Genomic DNA, 9,093 nt, shown 5'->3' on the forward strand with positions numbered 1-9,093 from the left:
TAGAGCCTGTTTGACCTGTGCTTGGTCAGGTTGAAGATACACAGTCCAGCCAAGGATCAGCCCCCAGGCCCGGTGTGGACAGGTTGGGCTCAGTGGGTCCTATGACATCTGCCTTTCATGAATTTGGGCTGCTCTACGGGGCCCAGAGCCCATGCTCTGGGAGCTGATCTGGTGCTTCCTCTATCTTTGGGTTCAGTGGCTTAAATATACAGTAGGATTTTTCCCAGAGAAAACTGGTCAGGCCTCCTGAGGCAGATGATCTGAGTTGCAACCCGTGCTTCTGGGTACATACAGATTCTATCAGTTCACTGAGGACACCCCAAATCCCTCAACTTACTGTGGCCTTTGAAAATCCAGGTGCCTGTTGCTGTGAGTCCTGCTGGCTTTGCTCCTTCCCTGTGTGTCCCAGCTGCCTGGGCTCAGGCATCTCAGCTCTTTCCCTTCAGGCTCTGCACTCATATCATGGTGCTACTTACTGCCTTGGGTGCCTTCTCTCTTTCTTCTCTTCTCCCTCTTTCCTTTCCCCTTTCCCATACACCTCTGGTCAGGCAGACTAATTTCTACCCATCCATCCACCTGCCCACTCATCCATCCATCCACTTACCCATCCATCAATCCATCCACTTATCCATCCATCCTTACATCCACTTATCCATCCATCCATCCATTTATCCTTCCATCCAACCATCCATCCATCCATCCATCCATCCATCCATCCATCCATCCATCCATCCATTTATCCATCCATCCATCCATCCATCCATCCATTCATCCATCAATCCAACCACTTACCATCCATCCTTACATCCATCCATCCATCCACCTGCCCAGTCATCCAGTAATTTCCATCCATCTGTCCATCCATCCATCCATCCATCCATCCATTTATCCATCCATCTATCCACTTATCCATCCATCCATCCACTTATCCATCCATCCATCCACTTATCCATCCAACAAACACTCAGTGTGCTTTCTCAGGGACAAGTTCTGTGATGGGCATTGGGAATGTAAGTAAGGCATGATCAGTGACCTTAGAAAATGTCTCTCTCTGGTGAGGTTTCTTCCGGAGTGTCCCCTGGAAGTTTTATCTCTCTTACACCCATTACAAACAAGGAAGGGTCCAAATAAATAGAAGTAGATTTTACAACTCCACTCAGAGACATCATAAAGCCCCCCTCCCCATTTACACATGAGCAGTCTGTGAAGGAGGTTGAGACCACAGAAGTGAACTCATCCAAGGGGTGTTTGTGTGCCAGGCATAACCTCCTTTATCACATGGCGCATGTGCTGGGACATTGGTCTGTTTAACATGCATGGTTGGTGTTTTCTGTTTACATGAAAATTAACCCATAAAATGTCTCAGGGGCATTTTATTGATGTTATTAGTCAATAAAAGAATCATCTCAAGGAAGTAAACCTGATGCATTGATGGCTTTATTTGAGAGCATGCAGGCTAGACACAGACTCAGAAGGGAATTGTCTGGCACTCAGAGCAGTGGCCACCTGGGCAGTGGTACAGTTGATGTCAGTGCTCAGGCTGGTGTAAGGTCCCTTCTGGGCAGAGTGAGAAGGGAATGCCTATTACACTTGTGTTGGTACACGCTGTGTTCATTTATTAAACCAACTTTATTATTCAGGTTCTTTGTATTCTTGCCTATTTTTGTTGGTTTGTTTTTGTTTTCTGAGATGGGAACTCATTATCTAGCCCAGGCTGGCCTCAAACTCATGATCTTCCTTACAGCTCGAGGCCAGTGCAGGCAAAAAGTTAGTGAGACTCCATCTCTTTGGAAAAGTGCTGGATATGGTGTCACCTGCTTGTCATCCCAGCGATGGCGGGAAGCATAAAATAGGATTGTGGTCCAGTCTGGCCTGGGTAAAAAGCAAGACCAGGTAAAAAGCAATATCCAGAGCAAAAAAGGCTGGAGGTATGACTCAAATGGTAGAGTGCCTGCCTAGTAAGTGTGAAGAATCTCAGTTCAAATGCCCGTACTGCTGAAAGACAAAAACAAAACTCACCATCCTCCCGTCTCAGTCTCTCAAGTGCTAGGATTACAGACATGTACTACCACACCTGGCTCCTTGCCTCATATTTTGTAACAGCTCTGTTGAATATATACTTTACAAAGCATAAAATTCACTCATTTAATCCATTGATTTTTAGTGTATTTGTAGAGTTCCACAATCATTACCCAGTTGTCCCTGCAAAGAAGCCCTGCGTCATTAGCAGTCTCTCCCTTTCATCATTGCCAGCTCTAGATGGTCACAAATCCACTCTCTGCATAGATTTGCCTGTTGGAATGTGTCCTGTAAGCAGAACCCTGTCTGGTGCTCCCTGGCAGCTGCCTTTCTTACATAGGATCATGTTCCCAAGGTCCATCCCTGTTGTAACGTGTCAAAACTTCATTTTATTTATTTATTATTTGCAGTACTGGGGTTTGAATTCAGGGTCTTATGCTTGCATGGTTGGCACTCTACCACTTGAGCCACACCCCCAGCCCTTTTGTGTAGGTTATTTTTGAGATGGGGGCTTGTGTTTGTCCCTGGGCTGACCTGGACCTTGATCCTCCCATTTATGCTTCCCAGGTAGCTGGAATGGCAGGTGTGTGCCACTGCATCCAGCTATGGGTTGAGATGAACCCAATAATGAACCACAGTCCCCCCATCTCTGCCTCCAAGTCCTAGGATTAAAAAAATGAGCCACCGAGCTCAGCTTTGTCTGAGCCACCATCCTGGGGATGTACAGTGGAACCTCATTGTGGTTTTGATTGGCATTTCTCTGATCATTAATGATGTTGAATACCTTGTGTGTGGGTGTTTTATTTTGGGGGGGCCCTTTTTATGTCTTTTTTGGAGAAATGTCTATGAAGATCCCTTGCCCATCTCTTAATGGATTTTCCTTTTTATTGTTGAGTTGTAATAGTTCTTTATGCATTCTGGATAAAAGTCTCATACCAGATATGTAATCTATAAATATTTCTGCCCGTTCTCCTGGCATTTGAAGAACAAACATCTTAAAATTTTGACAAATCTGTCTTCTCTTTGGCTGCTTGAGCTTTTAGCATTGCCATAGTAACAACTGTATTTTCTAGGTTATTTTTTTTAATACCAGGGTTTGAACTCAGGACCTTGTACTTGCTAGGCGGGTGCTCTACTACTTGAGCCACTCCACCAGCCCAGCCCTTTCTATGATTGCATTTCCTAAATTAATGTCTGGTCCCACTTAAAGGGAGTTATTGGGGAGCAAGCAATTTGACTCCAAGATGAATATAAAAAAATCCCACAAAGAAGTCATTACTTAGAAGCAGGCTAACTGTATTTTCTTCTAGGAAATCTTTGAAAATAATGACTTCAGGGTGAGTGGCTGGCTGCTTGCAGAAACTTCAGAGGGGCTGTCAGTTACAAGTCAATTTTTTGGCAGTCCTGGGATTTGAACTCAGGGCCTTGCACTTGCTAGGCAGATGGTCTACCCCTTGAGCCATGCCTCCAGCCCTTTTTTGCTTTAGTTATTTTTCAGATAGACTCTTGTTTTTTTTGCCCAGGACCAGCTTTGGACCTCAATTCTCCTATCTATGCCTCTCATGTAGTTGGGATTAAAAGTGTACACCACTGTACTCAGCTGTAAGACAGGTATTTAAATCTTTGTTTTCTGCAAGAATCATATACTCTACCACCAAGTTACATCCCAGCCCTGCAACTGGAAGTTTCAATCTTGAGTTTCTATCTTGAGAGGCCATGAGAGAATTTTTTTGGCTGTTTTCTTCACTGCTTTCTGCTCCTTCATTTCATATAGGGCACAAAATATCATCAAGGAGAAGCAGGAGAGAGAAGACCCTGATTCACGGGAGTCCGGGTTACTGTGCTCAGCTATCTGGCTGTAGGAAAGCCCTACTTCATTGTCACCTTCAAATGAGACCTATTAGGAAAGTGTCATTTCTTTCCTGTCAGAAAAAAATCCTATAAATGACCACAGGAACTGATGTACTTCTGTGAAGGTGTTTCAGTGCTTGTTAAATGACTATTTGATGAAATTGGCTTGTCTCTTTGGACCTCCTTCTCCCCAAACAAGTGGCCTGTAGATTTTCTAGAGGATTCTTGACAGTGTGAAAACAGATGGAACCTGTGAGCCTGGATGAAGATATCAAAAGGGCCGAGAAACACAAGAAAAAGCATTGATCATCATTAGTGATTGGTTGCTGTGTGCAGGTGGGGTAGATATGACAATGCTGTTTTTGAAAATGAAAAACAGTAATAGTGATGGTGTCTGTCTTTCTTTTACCCTCCTTTCCTTCTTCCTTCCTCTTCTTTCTCCCTCCCTCCCTTTTCTCTTCCTTCCTTTCCTTTCTCCTTCCCTTTCCTCCCTCCCTTCTTTCTTCCTTCCCTTTCTTTCTCTTTCCCTCCCTTCCCTTCTCTTTTCCTCCCTTCTCTTCCCTTCCCTCTCCCTTCCTTTCTTCCCCTCCCCTCCCCCTTCTCTGCCCTCTCCTCTCCTCTCCCTCATTTTTTCCTTTCCTTCCCTCCCTCCCTTTTTCCTTTTTTTTCTCTTTCTTTCTTGCAAGTTCTTGCTGTATAGCCAGGTTGGCCTGGGCTACCCTGCCTCAGTTTCCTGAGTGCTGGAATTCTGTGGTTTCTATAGTAGAAATGTAAAACTTTATTTTAAGCCAACTGAGAGTTTAAAAAGTTTGAGAAAAGTTGCTTTATACTTTTCAGAAACTTTCACTATTCCCTGAGATGCCTGTGGGATTTGGAATGTGGCACTGGTGATGGCCTCTGAGGAGAGTGCCTAGTGCCCCACAGACTGTCGCAGCGAGTGTGAGTGGTGGAGTGTGAGATTTTGATGTCAGACACCACACCCAGCTTTTCCTTGTCCTGTGCTCTCTCTCCCCTCAGGGATTTCTGGCCATTTTTTAAAAATGATGCCGCTCTTCCTTCTTGAAAGCCTTAGACATACTCAGGGCAGTAGAAACCAGCTTCACATTGTACATTGTACTTTCTGTCCCTCTCACTTTGCTGTAGTCCACAGCCTGGGCAGGAGGGGCAATATTTAGAGATTTGGCAGCTTTGGTTGTTGATGCCTGCCCTGGAAGAAGGCCAGGTTGGCCCTGGAGCTGTGTTCTCTTCCCTGCTAACCTGGATTATGTCTGTGGCCAGTCCTGGGCAGCATTCCTCCCACCTGCTTCCTCAGTCCCCTCCAGCATGGTGACATTCAGACTAACCCTGGTGACAGTCGGGAGGTGAGCCCTGGGGAGAGTATCTGTCTCTCCTATGGGACTGAGTTGGCAGGGGACACAGCAGGTTTTGAGTCCAAAGATTTGGCATTTTTCTTTTTCACAAGTGACACTGGGCCACTCACTCCATCCCTCCCAACTTCAAAGACCTGGCTTATCCACAGGAATGGAACCTCAGCCCCAGGCAAGTCCCTCCCAGGGCTCCAAGGTTGATGTCAGGACGCAGTCCATAATAGTCTCACACTCATCTGTTATTGTATAGTTGACCATTTCATTTGCGGGTTCTGAATCTGTGGATTCAACCAACCACACATTGAGAATATTTAAAAAAATTGCTACTGTAACTGAAATGTGCAGACTTTTGTCCTCTTGTTTTTTCTGAAACAACAGTCTAACAATTTACATTGTATTAACATTGTATTACATTGTATTACAAGTATCTAGAGATGGTTTAGTCTATATGGTAGGAGGTATGCAGGACACCATTTTGTATGGGGACTTGGGGTATCTGTGGGTGTCCTGAAGCCAATACTCATTGTACACCAAGGGATGGCTGTGTTTAGTTTTGACCTGGCATAGTTCACACTCAGGTGTGCAACCTGAGAACCTGATTTGCCTATACTCAACTCCATCTACATCTTACCCCCTGTCTGGCTAATGACAGAGAATGTGATCCAGTTGATTCCACACACCTTCCAATCTAATATCACTCCAAATACAATTTTCCCTGGCACCTCTTTCTTCCTGGGGTCCATTGGAAGGGCTGGGGCTTGGTGATGTGGGGATGTCTGCTCCAGGCCTACCCTGATGTCAGCTAGCATGTTGGATTATTTTGTCATGGTCTTTGACTTCAGGTACCCAGCTATACTGGCCTCCCCCACTTGGGTGCCTGCTATATGGCCCTAGTTGCCACCTGCTGATGCTTTCCTCTGGTCCTAAGTAGGCAATAACATGGTGGCTTGTAGTTTTCTTCCTCCCCCTGCATCCTTTCTGCTCCTGGGCACACAAATTATTTGTCTGTGCTGCCCTCACCTGGGGATGTCATATCGTTGCTTTGAGGCTCACCCTGATAACCCCATGTAGTGCTTTCCCAAGCTCCAGGGCTCAGACCACTCTTCAGGGGTTTTTCTTTCTGAGAACACCAAGGTAGAAGTATAACACACTCCCTTTCTACTCTGGACCCCCCAAATCTGTGTTGAATCCTAATGACTTTCTTTTTCTGGTGGTACTGGGGTTGGAACTCAGGGCCTTGCACTTGCCGGGCAGGTGCTATATCACTCGAGCCATGTCCTCATCCCTTTTTGTTTTATTTTTTGAATAGGGTCTCATGTTTACACCTGGGTTGGCCTGGACTACAATCCTCCTATTTATGCTTCCTGTGTAGCTGGAGTGACAGGCATGTACCGCTGTGCCCAGCAATTTTTATTGGTTGAGATGAGATCTTGTAAACTTTTTTCTTGGGCTGGCCTCAAACCATGATCTTCCTGATCTCAGTCTCAGTAACTGTGCTGGGCCTGAGTCACTGTGCTGGGCCTGAATCCTGGTGGCTTTATACAAAGAGAGAGAGAGGCCAGTGGAGATGTGATTTCTTCCTCTTTCATGCTTATGCCGTGATATGTCGTAACCAAGAGAACCCTCACCAGAGCCAAACCAACGCCAGTGCCATTCCTTTGGTCTTCTAGAACTGTGAGCTAAATAAACCTCTTTATAAGTCAGTCTGCTTCAGATATTTCATTCTAGTAACAACAACAAGCAGACAAATACAGTAAGTCTGAGTCTTCAACTCATAGCTCAAGGTTTCAAACCCATCTACAGGTGAGATGTTTGGGCCACACATGTTTTCGGGCCTAAAAGCTGCTGTGCCACTCAGTGATAAGGTGTCCCCATCTGCAACTGTCTTACAGGCCCTGTAGCCACTTACACTTGGACCTTCTTGTGGCAGTTTGAATAATGTCATTTTTTTTTTTACAAGATTGGAGAACAGGGGCAGAACAGGTCCTATCTGTGGGGTTGGTACCAGTGGGAGGGGGGAGGATATAAGGAGAGGGTGAAGGAGGGTGAATATGGTACAAATACTGTGCACACATGTGTAAATGGAAAAATGAGACCTGTTGAAACTGTTCCAGAAATGGGGAAGGGAAGGGGTGAACGAAGATGATAGAGAGGTTGACTTCAACTATGATAATATTGTAAGAAATTTTGCAAATGTCACAATGTACCACTAGTACAATAATAAAAATAAATTTTACCAGAAAAAACAATTGCTGACTTTGATGATGGGGGAAAGGGCTGCGACCCATGGGATGAAGACCAACTCCAGAGTTGGAACAGGCAAGGACACAGATTTTCTCCTTGAGCCTCCAGAAGATGCCAACCCTGGTGACTCCTTGATTTTAGCCCAGGGAGATACGATCTGGACATCTGACCTTCCAGAACTATATGGTAATAAATCAATGTGGTTTTAGGTCACTGAACTTGTGGTAATTAGTCACAGCAGCAACAGAAAAGTGCCTCACACCCTTCTGGATTTCTTTAGGTTCTCAGCTGGAAAATTTTGCCCCTTTTCTCCCAAGGGATATTTGGCATGTCTGGCTAATGCTAGGACAGCCGCTGACAACAAAGAATGATTGCTCTGTCACCTGTGCTAAGGTTGAGAAACCCTGTCTTAATTCATAGTTCTCAATTTCCAGGTGTCAGTCAGTCATAGTCTTGGTGGTAGTGGCTCTGGCTCCAGAGCAAACAGAGAGGTCTCAGGTTCGGAGTAGGTATCAATACAGAACTTCAAGCTGCTATTTACTGAGCACCTGCTCTGAGCTGTGTTGGGCTCCTGAACACAGAGGTTCCAGAAACTAAGTGTAGAGAGCAACTCAGGAACGGGGAAAGGTGTCCCAAGATGACAGAGGGGACACCAGCTCCAGGCTCCATCCCATATGCCTGTATCTAGGGACTGTCCTGAGTGATGACAATCAGGAGAAATCGCTGTCCCCCCTCCTTCACGCGGGAGAAGACTCAAACCCGGATGGCAACATTAGAACCTGGTTTTTCTCTTTATGTCTTGAGCCCTCATTTCTGACTGGTGGGGCTTTTTGTCAGGTTGCTTTCCCTGGCTCCCGGCCCGTTCCCGGTTCCCGAGAGAAATACCTGCGGCGGCCACACGATGGCGGCCTTGCACAAACCAAGGCCGCCTGGGCGCTCCCAGGGAGGTCCGCGGCCAGATGCCTGGGTCCCCAGGCAGGCGGTGAAGGACAGGTGCCAGCTTTCTGCAAAAGTACAGGAGGTCCCGCCCGGTGTCGACATTAATAGCAGCCAGGGAAAGAAACTGCGTCGCACACTGTTCAGCCCTGCCTGCTTGTCTTTCGTTTCTTTTTTTTTTTTGATTTTTATTTTATTCATATGTGCATACAATGTTTGGGTCATTTCTCCCCCCTCCCCCACCCCTTCCCTCTCTCCCCCCTCCCCCACCCCTTCCCTCTCTCCCCCCCAATCCCTCCATACCCGGCAGAAACTATTTTGCCCTTATTTCTAATTTTGTTGTAGAGAGAGTATAAGCAATAATAGGAAGGAACAAGGGGTTTTGCTGGTTGAGATAAGGATAGCTATACAGGGCATTGACTCACATTGATTTCCTGTGCGTGTGTGTTACCTTCTAGGTTAATTCTTTTTGATCTCACCTTTTCTCTAGTTCCTGGTCCCCTTCTCTTATTGGCCTCAGTTGCTTTTAAGGTATCTGCTTTAGTTTCTCTGCGTTAAGGGCAACAAATGCTAGCTAGTTTTTTAGGTGTCTTTACCTATCCTCACCCCTCCCTTGTGTGCTCTCGCTTTTATCATGTGCTCAAAGTCCAATCCCCTTGTTGTGTGTGCCCTTGTC

At 45.9% G+C, this 9,093-nt stretch overlaps 1 protein-coding gene across 3 annotated transcripts in view; it reads left to right on the plus strand.

Moving 5' to 3' along the window:
• The window catches only part of LOC141419290 (protein FAM169B-like), a 97,551-nt gene extending 90,019 nt beyond the window's left edge, over positions 1–7,532 (plus strand). For 2 of the 3 annotated variants that reach the window (XM_074062124.1, XM_074062126.1), the window contains exon 10: positions 4–3,374. The gene's annotated coding sequence lies outside the window, so the exon portion shown is untranslated. Of the gene's footprint in view, positions 1–3; positions 3,375–3,793 lie in introns of those variants that run through there. The other variant, XM_074062125.1, reaches the window with a different exon arrangement.
• Positions 7,533–9,093: the final 1,561 nt, after the last annotated feature.

This window comes from Castor canadensis, chromosome 19, assembly GCF_047511655.1.
Source record: "Castor canadensis chromosome 19, mCasCan1.hap1v2, whole genome shotgun sequence".
NCBI lineage: Eukaryota > Metazoa > Chordata > Mammalia > Rodentia > Castoridae > Castor > Castor canadensis.